This window comes from Chelonoidis abingdonii, chromosome 1 (assembly GCF_003597395.2).
Source record: "Chelonoidis abingdonii isolate Lonesome George chromosome 1, CheloAbing_2.0, whole genome shotgun sequence".
Taxonomy (NCBI): Eukaryota; Metazoa; Chordata; order Testudines; family Testudinidae; genus Chelonoidis; species Chelonoidis abingdonii.
The window spans coordinates 363,836,379-363,850,335 of NC_133769.1; the positions used below are offsets into that span (position 1 = coordinate 363,836,379).

The 13,957-nt window shown below is 39.7% G+C and overlaps 1 protein-coding gene across 5 annotated transcripts in view; it reads right to left on the bottom strand.

Moving 5' to 3' along the window:
* FAM168A (family with sequence similarity 168 member A) overlaps positions 1 to 13,957 on the bottom strand; it is a 420,913-nt gene that overhangs the window by 381,744 nt on the left and 25,212 nt on the right. The window lies entirely within an intron of this gene.

Here is a 13,957-nt window from a genome sequence, read left to right on the forward strand (position 1 = left end):
AAAGACACAATGTGTATACTCACAAAAGCCACATCCCAGAGGTAAAAGCTTACAATCAGGAATGCAGAAGTAGGGGATGAGAATAAGGATGGAAGGGGTTGCAGAAGCGAGACATGAGAAAAGAACCCGGTAGTCCCTGGCTGGCCCTGATGATTTCTCATATAGTCAACTTATGTTGGTTTACACCAAAGATCCTGTTTGAGGCCCCTATCGTGCACTCTCATGCTTAACTTTAAATACGTTTACCTTGCAGTGGTGGGACTGCTCATGTACTCAAAGTTAATCACGTTTACAAGGTGTGAAGTGGCTATTCCAAGACAACCAGAGGAGACCTGCATCACTGGCAGGCTCCATTACCATTACCTCACCAAAACCTTCTGCTATCCTGGCCAATCGGGGTGAGCAACGGGTTGTGAGCAAGAAAGAAAAAGGACTAGCAGTTAACATCTACATTTAGGGCCAAAATTTTAAGCACGTCCTTTCCTTGCAATGTTTTTTTCTGTTTTTCCCTAAATTACTATCTTTGGCAAAAGATTTAGAACAGCTGCTGCAGACACAGAAGTGATTTAAAAAATAAGAAATTAAGTGTAGTAGCAAGACAAACACTCCTCCTGGAGAGCAGCAAGCAGCTGGAGATCCTACAGGCCACTACAGCCCTTTGGTCCCATGAGTAGAGAAAACACCCAACAGTTCTTGATTGGCGCAAGAGTTTGCTTTTCTCCTGTGTACAAAAAACCTAAATGCAATAAAGTTAATAAGTCAATGCAACAAAGCAGTTCATTTTTCAAAAATGTTTTCCCAGTCAGAAAGGTATGCTGAATCTAAAAAGCACAGAGAAACTTTTCATTGGCAGAGCATTCCTCTTGAGATTTGAGTAGTTTTCCTGTGCCAAATTGGCAAAAGAACAGTGTAACTTTACTGCTTTTGCTAAAGGAATTAATTTATTGCAGGCCCGAACATGTTATCCTTTATATACACATATTTCATATAAATTGGAGAAAAAAGGTAATACATCCCACATTTTTAAAACCAACCCTCCTTCTGACAAGATCGTTTTAAAATAAAGTCACTGTACATTGCAGCAGGCCACACTGCCATGTTTCTTTCTGAAAAACAAACAGACCAAAGTATTGCAAAGTCCCTCTGCTTGAGCAGGCATTGGTGGAGGGCCAAACCATTCATAGTGGTGTATCTGTCAGGTGGAGAAGCGTGGGAGTGGTTATACAGCTGTACTGATAAAACTCATGGTGATTAAGTTATGTACGGTTGTGGCTGAATGGGAGACAGGAACAGTGCTGCTGCTTTGGACTATTTATGTTTCGCAATTCCCACATTCTTGTGTTTTTAAATGTATCTCAAGTAGTCTTGAGCTTAGGATGAGTGCTCCATGGTGTGTAGCTCTCTTAGAACAAAATCTAAACAACTACACAGATAAAAAGTGGCAGGTATGAATGTTTAAAAAAATATTGTTATCCAACAAGTACTTTAAATTAAACAAAAATTAACTTAAAAATCAGTCATTAACTGATGTTATAAATTACATATAATTCTAGGTTGGTCTACACATGAATGCGCTTTTGTGCTATTTAATTTTACAAAGTACCAGTTCCAAAAAGAAATCCAACTAATTTCAAAGATTTTTATTCTGCAGATCCTCATCTACGAATTCTCTCTCTGTAAGCTGGCCTTGCTTTTTGTCGTTACAATGGCTTAGCTTCTCAGCTTTCTCCAGTATTCCTTTACTCACCCAGATAAACTGGGGACTTGTCTGACTGACATAAAATTGTCCAGGTCTAGATAAGATCTACTAGTCACATAGTCCATTGCCCTGCAAGTGCAGAATCATTCATTACCGTGTACTTTCTTGTGCTGTGGCAGTCTAGTTTCATATGTTAAGCAATGAGGCTTTCATGTTTTCCAAAGATAGAGGAATGTTTTGATTCGTTTTGCAAAAAGCAAATGCACAGCTTCAGCCCAGACTGGTGTGAAAATGAAGATGATGTCATTTCATTTGTCTTCTCCATCAGAGAACATACGTTGAACAATGAATAAATTACAGGTATCTGGGAATATTGGCCATTTTAATCAATGGTAGATAAGCAGTAGGTACACACTACATATAAATTCCTTCCAGTTAAACATATTCCTATTTAGGATTTTACATGCTACTCTTACAGCTATAACTGTGGTTACAGAAACATTCTCCTTAATCAGAAGGCTGATCTGAGTGCTGTTCCATCTCACCATCTTTCTTCATGATCATAAGCATAGTCATGAACAAATATTTTGATCTGATGGGCATTAAAATAAATGTGTTGAGTTAAACATGCTTTAGCACTGACATGATGTTTTTTTTATCTCAGAGCCAAACTCTAATTATTCTGGTCCCTTTTCCATTTTGTAGCCCTCCTGCTAGGAGATAAGGACATGAGTTGTCTTAAAGGGATTCAAGTTATTTGAATCTTCAGAGTCACATAAACTTTGCCAATGTATAAGGAAGAATATCCCAGGCTTAATGTCTGAACAACTGTTTACATGCATTTGAAGAGTGTAAACATCAAGGAGAAAAACTGATTAGGGTGGTCTGAGGAGCTATTCCAAAATGGTGATGCCTAAATATAGATAGGAGCGATGGGGCAAAATTAAGAACTTCAGGTGAACAGTAGGAAACATTCCTAATGGTAACATCGCCATTCCCAAGATAAGTAATGGAAACCTACCAAACACAAGACAAAGGGAAACAAAATAAAGCAAAAGGTAGCCTTGTAAATTGACAAGAAAATTTACCAACCAATCTAGAATATCATCTGTCCTTTTCCACAAAAATAAAAAAAATAAAACAAAAAAGTGATTCATATTTCTCTCACCTTGGCTGGACAAGTAGAATTTAGCAAGGCTGCTATAGGGAACAATCCTGAACTGGCAAGGTGGAAGGTGGACAAGATAATCTAATTTGGCTTTTCCATCTCTAATTTTTATAATTCTTATGAAAACTGATCTGAACAGGTGAATTAATGTATTTGTTCTTGTCCACTTCATTAATATTGAATTTAGCCAGAAGGGAAACCCTGCCAAGAATATTATATGTTATTCAAATATCACCCTTTGTGATGTAAGATGTTAGAGACAATAGCAAAACTCATAACAGATTTTATTTGGAATGGAAAAATGCTAAACAAGACAAGTGCTTGCTCATGGAAACAGACCAAGGTGATTTCCAATGTGTGAACATAAAATTATATATAGTAGTAATTTAAGGCAAATAAATTGCATTGCAGGAAATGCTTATCTATTACTCCATATTCAGATACTGTATTTACCCCAAATTTAATTGATATGCAAAAGGTATATAAAAAGAATGAACTAGTAATTAAGTATTAACTTAACAGTTTCTTGAAGACAGACCTCATTTTGCAGCAGGGCACAAATTATTATGAGGAGTCAGAGGCTATCATTTACCTGGTGGACAGGTTTAATAATTGCTGTGTGAAGTTGAGGCTTTTACATAAAATGTATTATGTTCTTAGCCAATGGTTAGGTTTAGATTCCCACTTTGAATGCTGTGGATAGACTCCTGCAATTATTACAGAAATCCAGAGTAAACAAAGCAAGAACCAATTACTTCAAAATCTCCATTCCTTCATATGCAGACTCACCGAGGGGACATTTAACATAGCACGCACCTAGCACTACTGTAAGCAGTCTCCCCTTATGTAATGGAGTCCTTCTATAAAAGAGACATAATACATTATCAGTGCTAACATCTGTGTAACCACAACTTGTGTGTTTCACAGTGCAGATTGATAACTTAAAGCCAAGCAGAACTGCTGAATAATGAGTAGGGAAATTAGGGGAAAAACACAGATTAAACTGACAATGAGCAGCATTGATCAGTTCTCCAGGGCCACAAAATATATCTTAAAACTGCAGCCTCGACAGATCTTTAAAATCCTGGGTAATTCCTGCAGACATGGAGGACAAACCCAACTCCATGTGTACAGACGCTGCTATAGTATTCCATCAAGAGGCTTTTTACTCCTCCCTGCCCACACAAAAAGACCCTCTTTGTAACAGCTGCAGACTAACGTGATAAGCAGGGTCAAAAATGCCAAAGCAAACGAGGAACTTACATTTATGAACCTGACGGTCCAATCCTGGCCAGATCATTAAGACAAAGGAAGCAACTATTCATTCAAACAAACCACGACTTTCAAAAAGAAAATCATACCAGCTACAATAACGCAGCCATCCAAACTTTTTTGGCATAAAGAATGTTCTAAGCAAGCCTGGGATAAGATCAAATGGTGAAGGAACTCCTATGGAATAGGTCTTCATTGCTTTTTAGGCAAATCTTTTGTTATGTAGGATTTGCTAAATTGGAGTAGCTATAGTATCCCCATAGTTTCCTCATTCTGCCTCCCATAACTACTCCAAGAACGGAGGACATACTATATCAGAACAGAAATATTGATTCATTTTAGGGATTTTAATTTGCTTTTTTAAATAGGCCTCAATCTCAGGCAGGGTTTCTCCCAAAGCCCTTGAGCCCCAACATATTTTCATTCTTTAACCTCACGTACCTCCTTCATAACAAACCTCTACCCACCCTTTCAGTTGGGCTAAGATTACATCTTTTAAAAAGCATTTTTGAATTGTCCATATGACTCCTGCTCAGACAATTTAAAAATTCTCGGTTTACATGTCCAGTGATTGTTTTTTCTAATTGGCAGCCTAGCAAAGTTAGGCTGATTTCTTGCTGGCTTAAACAGTCAAAGATTCTGCATGCCTAACTTTGCCTTATGTTGTTTTCAGCAGGGTCGAACAAATGTAAACAAGGGCAGAAACTGATCCTGCAACTGCAACTTAGGCCCTTTCTATACTGGGGAGTTTTGCACCAGGGTACCTACACTGATTCAAATCCCCACCATAAATGCACTACACCAGCGTAAAGATGGGGCTTGCAACAGAGAAAGGAGTCTGCACTGGGGCTTGCACTGATGTCGCTAAATTGACAGAGTTACATTGGTGCAAATTTCCCTAGTCTAGACAATGAGTTTGTCTCCCTTTCCCTTATTTACATCAAGAGTCCTGAAAGGCTTTGTGGGATTTCATAAAATATGTGTCCTGCCCCCTCTCCTTAAAAATAAAAAATAAAAATCAGAAGTTCAGGTTTTATCTTTCTTGAAAAGATCCATGGGCAAAGGAGGAAGATTCCCAAAGCAGGATTCTCTCATACCCATCATTGCATAGCTGAGAGCTCTCTAGATAACTAAAGGTAGGTCTATACTAGAAACTCTACATCAGCACAGCTGCCGCTGTAGCATGGCTGGTGAAGACGCTCTATGCAGACAGGAGAGCGCTCTCCCATTAGCATAATTACTCCACCTCCATGAGAGGCGGAAGCTGTGTAGGTGGGAGGTCACTGTAACATGAGTTGCTCAGGGAGTGTCTTTTTCGCACCCCTGAGCGACATAAATTAGATCAACTTAAGCGGTACTGTGGATGTGTCCTAAGATGTAGATAAGGAGGACAGTAGTGGATTTCATGAGTCTTTGGCTAAGTCTACACTGCAACCAGAATCACCCAAGGATTCAAAGAATCTAAACGTGATGTGGGGTTGGAGGTTTGCATCAAACTGAGACTCCAGGGAGGAACCAGTAACTTAATGGGAGGTCAAATAATAAGGACTTGGTTACACTTAAACCACTACAGTGGCACAGAGGTGTCCCTGTAGTGCTTCAGAGTAGACACTACCAATGCTGATGGGAGGGATTCTCCCATCGGCACAGGGTAATCCACCTCCCTGAGAGGCAGTAGCTAGGTTGACAGAGAATTCTTCCATCGACCAAGCACTGCCTATACTAGGAGTTAGGTTGGCATAACTACATCTTTTAGCAGTGTGGATAGGCGCCAGAATGGGAGAGGGGGCAAGGGGCCATGGATCTCCCACTTTTGAAAGCTCCCCACGGCTGCCTGGGTAGCTCTTACCATGGCCCGGCTGTGGTACTTTGGCCCTCGAGGCACCATCCCCACGCCATCCCCAAAGCTGGGTCGGGGTAAGAGCCACGTGGGCAGCTGTGGGGAACCATAGACCCTCCACCTGCCCTGGGCGCTGGGCCCAGAGGGTAGGGACATGGGCTGGGGACTGCACTCAGGCTCCCCCACTCCAGGCAGTTGGAGTGACCCAAGATCTCCAGCCTGAATACGGCTTCCGGCTTGGCCATGGGGCAGGGACTTTGGGGGAAGAGAAGGGGCAGGGCCTCATGCTCCCCCCGACTTTTAAGAAGAATCCGTTACCTCTGAGTATGAATTTTTCACATCCCTGAGAGACATAGCTATGCCATTTGTAAGTTTTCAGTGTAGACCAGCCTTCAGCTAATATGAGATGACAGGACAAGACTCCAGCAGAAAACCTGTCTCTGGGACCACAGGGAGGCTCAGGATTGGAGGAAATCCAGGATGACTGAGATAAGCTTTTTTTGGAAATTGCCTTGGGACAAATCTCTCAATCTATGAAAATGACCCAAACCCTGTATTATAGGAACAATATTCTCTTTCTGCAGAAATAAAGGAGAATGGTTAGGACTCTGTCCAACATGCCCAGTTCCTTTAGATAACTTTATTTATGAACCACACCGTCCTCCTTAGGTGCAGGACAAGGCCCTGTCAGAGAACATTAGATCTTTTGGGAAATAATGGGTTGAGGCAATCTCCAGCCTTCATTTCTAAGTCATCCTCCCTAGTAAATAGCTGCCATGTCAGTCTCTCATGTAATGCTGCTCATACAGTAGCTTTCCCAAGCAAAAGCTTCTCAGTTTCATTGCTCTCCACAGGGTTCTGGAAAATATTCTGCTGCAGTCTGGGAAATCCCTGAGCAGTAGCAAGAGCACTGGAGCTCTCTGTCTGCAGTCTTAGGAAAACAGCTCTACATCAGTTGGCTCACATTTGGAAGGGGTTCTTTGCAAGTATAAAGGCAATAACTTTGAATGAAAGCTTAGATTCTGCAGGGTTGAAAGCACTCATCTGGGAAATTTTTCTATTTGGAAAGTGGATTTTTCAAGCCCCAAGTATTGTGCTTTTGCACAAGTGTGGTAAGTGACCAATTGTAAAGTGTATATACTCATGACATGGGGCAGGTATAATGTCACTATAGAAATCTCAGCCCTGAATTTCCTGACATTTGTGCATGTGAAAGTCACAACCTCCGTGTTCCATCACATCATGTTTCCCTGTCCACTATTCACACAACTGCAAGAGGCAAGACCATTGGTTCCGATGTTTCTTTGACTCTGCTCTGTGATAACACAACAGAGCCTTTGTTATGCTCTCAGCAAAGCTATTTATACATTGTGACAAGCAGTGTCTGCTTCCTGTGTTCTCCAACAGTCTCAGACAGTTTACACACACATTAAAAATGTTAACAGTTATAATATTAAAAACAAGACCACTGTAACAAAAATACAATATTCCAGATGAAAACTAGGTTCACTCTCCAGAAAAGTGAATGAAGGGCCATCTGACAAGAGGAAGGAGGCGGCAAATGACAAGTACTGAGTTAAGGAATACACCTGGTAAGGAGGAAAGAGGAAAGACAGAAAAATGCATCCCTTCCTGAGAATATGCAGAAGGGATCTCACAAAACTGGGTGACTGGACAACAAATGGGCGGATGAAATTCAGTGTTGATAAATGCGAAGTAATGCACATTGGAAAACATAATTCCAACTTAGCTAATTTAGACCCACCGTTTTGTATGTCACCACTCAACAAAGAGATATTGGAGACATTGAGGGTAATTCTCTGAAAACATCAACTCAATGTGCAGCGGCAATCAAAGAAGCTAACAGAATGCTAGGAACCATTAGGAAAGGGATAGATAATAATAAGATAGAATATATCATAATGCAACTATATAACTGAATGGTATACCCACATCTTGAATATTGCTTGCAGTTCTGGTAACCCCATCTCAAAAAAGATCAATTGAAATTAGAACAAGTACAGAGAAGGGCAACAAAAATTATTACACATATGGAACAGCTTCCATATGACAAAAGATTTAAAAAACTGGCATTGTTCAGCTTGGAAAAGAGAAAACTAAGGGGGGATATGATAGAGGTCGATAAAATCATGAATAGTGTGGAGAACATGAATAGGGAAGTGTTATTTCCTGCTTCACATAACAAATGAACCAAGAACCACCCAATTAAATTAATAGGCAAAAAGTTTAAAACAAATGTAAGGAAGTATTTCACACGACACACAGTCAACCTGTGGAACTCATTGCCAGAGGATGTTTCTGAAGGCCAAAAGCATAAGTGGGTTCAAAAAAGAATTAGATAAGTTCATGAAGGATAGATCCATCAGTGGCTCTTAACCAAGATGGTCAGGGATGCAACCCCTGTGCTCAGGGTGTCCCTAAACATCTGATTGCTAGAAGTTGGGACAGAATGACAGGGAATGGATCACTCAATAAAGTGGCCTGTTCTGTTCACTCCCTCAAAAGCACCTACCAGCCACTGTTGGAAGACAGGATACTGGGCTAGATGGACCATTGGTCTGACCCAGTATGAGTGTTCTTGTGAGATCATCCTTAGATCCCTGTTACTGACTGAAGAGGATTTTCAAAAGACACTCAACTTCCAAACGTATCACAGCTACTACAGTCCCTTCTGAAATATTATAATCTTATAAAAAGCAATCAAGTTTGCCTGGCAAGAATTACATTTAAGTACTTACCACAGTGATTTGTCATCTTTAAAGCACTTTACAAATATAAATTTATCCTCACAACACCCCTGTTAAGAAAGTAAGTACTGCAAATGGTAGAAGATGATAAAGATGGAAACAGGAATGATCTTTTTGGGTCAATGGCTGCAACTGTATTGAACTTTGATATATCTCCTAAAAACAAACTGTCCTGGCTGTGGTGAAAAGAGGAAATAGCATAGGGACAGTTTTCAAGATACTGGCTGCTCCAGGCTGTCAAAGGCTTCCTCTTCCCTTTTTGATGCTCTAATCCATAGCATCCTGACATCTCCTGATCTTGCCAGGCCAATCTTATTCCTAGGCCTGATTAAGGCCAAAGCCACTTCATGAGAAAACTACCAGGCCTCCTACTAGTGCTCAGGTCTCTATGTAAATCCAATCTCCTTGTCAGGTGAAGCCAAACTGATGTCAAATTTTCAGGAAGGGACATTATCTCAAATCAAAAACACCAACCGCCCACCATTAATTTTATCTCCCCTAAGGAAAAATCTCACTATGCAGTAAAACTAACCAAAGTTGTGATCATGTGAACTGAAGACAAATCAATTGCACCAGATGCCAGCATCATTACTTCAAAGCCCAAAAGTGCCATGCAAACAAACCACACAGTTGCTTCTATGTCCAGAGGTGTCTGAGTTCATCCAAAGCTAAATATACTATATATTTACATATATAATATACATCTGGAATATTTTCAAGCATCAAGTGTGTGTTTTTACATAGACAAACGTTGCTTTAATAGAGCCAATTTCACAAAGTTGAAAACAATTATGAGCCAAATCAGCTGGGAGGAAGAATTTAATCAAAAAAAATGTGAATGATAATTTGGAATCATTTAAAAACACCTTACTAGAGTCCCAAAGAACCAAAATCCCACAATCAAAGAAGGTGGCCATACTGGTTAAAAACAAAACAGCTCGCAGGTGATGTGATGGTAGCTATAAAAAAAACAAAAATATAATACATAATAAATGAAAGAAAGAGGAAATTGACAGTAATTGATATAAATCAGAAAGTAGGAACTGTAGAAAATTGATAGGGGAAGCAAAGGGACCCAAGGAGAAATATTGGCAAGCAGAGTTAAGGACACTAAGGAGGAATTTTTAAACTATATTAGGAACAAAAAGAATCATGACAATGCTATTGGTTCATTATCAGTTGGAAATGATAGAATTATCAATCATAATGAAGAAAAGGCAGAAGTGTTCAATAAATATTTCTGTTCTGAATTTGGGGAAAAACAGATATCCTCTCATAATATGATAACACTTATTCCATTCCACTTATATCTCCAGAGGATGTTAAACAGAAACTAGTACGGTCAAACATTTTAAAATCAGCAGTTCCAGATAACTTGCACACAAGAATTTTAAAAGAACAGGCTGAGGAGCTCATTGGATTGTTAAGTGTGCAAGTCTTGGAAAAATTTTTGAAGGAGAAAGTAATTAAGGACATTGAGCTCAAGGGTAATTGGAACAAAATAAAGCATGGTTTTACAAAAGGTAGATCGTGCCAAACCAACCTCATCTCTTTCTTTGAGAAGGTAACAGATTTTTTAGACAAAAGAAATGCAGTGGATCTAATTTACCTCAGTTTCAGTAAGGCATTTGATACAGCTCCACACGGGGAATTATCAGCTAAATTAGAAAAGCTGGGGATCAATATGAAAACTGAAAGATGGATAAGGAACTGGTTAAAGAGGAGACTACAACAGATCATACTGAAAGGTGAACTGTCAGGTTGGAGGCAGGTTACTAGCAGAGTTCCTCAGGGATCGGTTTTGGGACCAATCTTATTTCATCTTTTTATTATTGACCTTGGCACAAAAAGTGGGAATGTGCTAATAAAGTCTGCGGATGACACAAAGCTGGGAGGTATTGCTAACACAGAGAAGGACCGGGATATCATACAGGAAGATCTAGATGACCTTGTAAACTTGAGTAATAGTAATAGGATGAAATTTAATAGTGCAAAGTGCAAGGTCATGCATTTAGGGAGTAATTACAAGAATTTTGGTTATAAGCTGAGGGAAGCATCCTGGGTAGCAGTGATTCTGAAAAAGATTTGGACATCATGATGGATAATTAGCTGAACATGAGATCACAGTGTGACTATGTAGCCAAAAGATATAACACAATCCTAGGATGCAAAAACAAAGGAATCTCGCGCAGTAGAGGTTATTTTACCTCTGTATTTGGCACTGGTGAAACCACTGCTGGAGTATGTGTCCAGTTCTGGTGCCCAGGATTCAAGAAGGATGTTGATAAATTGAAGAAGGTTCAGAGAAGAGCAATGGAGAATGACTACAGGATTAGAAAACATTCCGAATAGTGACAAACTCAAAGATCAAAGAGAAGGTTAAGGGGTGATTTGATTACAGTCAGTAAAAACATAAGAATGGCCACAGTCCATCTCTCTCAGTAACTTGTCTTTCAACAATGGCCAGTGCCAGATGCTTCAGAGAGAATGAACAGAACAGGGCAATTATCGAGTGATCCATAATCTGCCGCCCAGTCCCAGCTTCTGACAGAGATTTAATAACTACATGAGGAACAAATATTTATCAATGGGCTCCTCAATCTAGCAGAGAAAGGATCCATTTGCTAGAAGTTGAAGCTAGACAATTTCAGATTGGAAATAGAGGTGTAATTTTTTAACGGTGTGAGTAATTAACCATTGGTACTATTTACCAAGGGTCGTGGTAGATTCTCCATCACTGACAATTTTAAAATCAAGATCAGATATTTTTCTGTCGATATATTTTGAGAAGTTGTATGGCCTGTGTTATACAGGAGATCAGAGCAGATGATCTCAGTAATCCCTTCTGGCCTTGAAATATATGAATCTGTGAACAGTATACTTGTCAGGTAGCTTTTAATTAAGAGGCTCAAGGTAGCTGGGTAAAAGATAAATTATAACAACTGCTTACTTTCTCAGTACTCTCTTTCACCTTTAAAAAAAAGCTACCAGTCATAGAATAGTAGGTCTGGAAGAAACCTCAAGAGGTCATCTAGTCCCAGCCTCTGCACTCATGGCAGGATTATTACCTAGACCAGTGGTTCCCTAAAAAATCTCCCAATGATGGAGATTCCACAACCTCCCTAGGCAATTATTCCAGTGCTTAACCACCCTGACAGTTAGGAAGTTTTTTCCTAATGTCAACCTAAACCGCCCTTGCTGCAATTTAAGCCCATTGCTTCTTGTCCTATCCTCAGAGGTTAAGAAAAACAATTTTTCTCTCTCCTACTTGTAACAACCTTTTATGTACTTGAAAACTGTTATCAGTCCCTTCTCAGTCTTCTCTTCTCCAGACTAAAACAAACCCTCAATTTTTTCAATCTTCCCTCATAGGTCATGTTTTCTAGACCTTTAATAATTTTTGTTGCTCTTCTCTGGACTTTCTCAATTTGTCCACATCTTTTTTCCTGAAATGTGGTGCCCAGAACTGGACACAATACTCCAGTTGAGGCCTAATCAGCATGGGAGTAGAGCAGAAGAATTACTTCTCTCTGTGTCTTGCTTACAACACTCCTGCTAATACATCCAGAATGATGTTTGCTTTTTTTGCAACAGTGTTACACTGTTGACTCTATTATATTAGCTTGTGATCCACTAAAAAAAAAATGACCCCCAGATCCCTTTCTGCAGTACTCCTTCCTAGGCAGTCATTTCCCATTTTGTAAGTGTGCAACTGACTGTTCCTTCCTAAGTGGAGTACTTTGCATTTGTCCTTACTGAATTTCATCCTATTTACTTCAGACCATTTCTCCAGTTTGTCCAAATCATTTTGAATTTTAACTCCATCCTCCAAAGCACTTCTTACCCCTCCCAGGTTGGCATTGTCTGCAAACTTTATAAGTATACTCTCTATGCCATTATGTAAATCATTGATTAGAGATACTGAACAGAACCAGACCCAGGACTGATCCCTGTAGGTCCCCACTCAATATCCTCTTCCAGCTTGACTATGAACCACTGATAACTACGCTCTGGGAACGGTTTTCCAACCAGTCATTCACCCACCTTATAGTATCTCCATCTAGGTTGTATTTTCCTAGCTTGTTTATGAGAAGTTAACGCAAGACAGTACCAAAAGCCTTACTAAAATCAAGATATACCACATCTGCTGCTTCCCCCCTATCCACAAGACTTTTTACCATGTCAAAGAAAGCTATTGGGTCAGTTTGATGCAATTTGTTCTTGATAAATCCATTTTGACTGTTACTTATCACTTTATTATCTTCAGTGCAAACAAATCTGTAGTTATTCCATTCCTTTTTCCTGGGATACACCAATGCACAACACCTTACGTCCACAAATCTCAAAATCTTTTTAAAAAGTTAAGTCTTACAAGCACTGTGGGAGTTACATCTTAATAACCTCCTTTGAGTGAAAGGGAAAATGATTTGTCCAATGTAATAGAAGAATCCTATGTTAGAGCAAGGAACATAAATCAGATCGCTCAACTCCAAGTCTCCTGCTCTAACCAGTATCTACTTCTTGATATATAATATCTCCTCCATCTCAAAGTCAATAGCAAATACTTAAGCAGAGAATTAAAAATTTAATTTTGAAGACAGAGGTGGAACTTTATCTTTAACAAAAAAATTAAAACTCATTTAGACTAATACAATGGTTTTCAATTTGTGGTCCGTGGACTCCTGGGGATCAGCAGACTATGTCTAAGATTTTCAAAGTAGCAAAGAAACCTGTGGCACCTTATAGACTAACAGACGTTTTGCAGAATGAGCTTTCATGGGTGAATACCCACTTCGTCAGATGCATGTAGTGGAAATTTCCAGGGGCAGGTATATATATGCAAGCAAGCTAAAGATAATGAGGTTAGTTCAATCAGGGAGGATGAGGCCCTGTTCCAGCAGTTGAGGTGTGAAAACCAAGGGAGGAGAAACTAGGCCCAAAACTGGACTAGTCTCTACGGAAAAGATAAAATGGACACCAAATCAGATATTAGGGAATGGCCAATCGTACAAAAACCTTGTAGGAGACACTTCAACCCTCCCTGGCCACACTAAATAGCAGACCTTAAGATGGCCATTCCTGCCAGCAAAAAACTTCAGGACAGACTCCAAAGAGAACTGCTGAGCTTCAGTTCATCTGCAACATTTGACACAATCAGCTCAGGATTAAACAAAGACTGTGAATGGCTTGGCCAACTTACAAAACCAGTT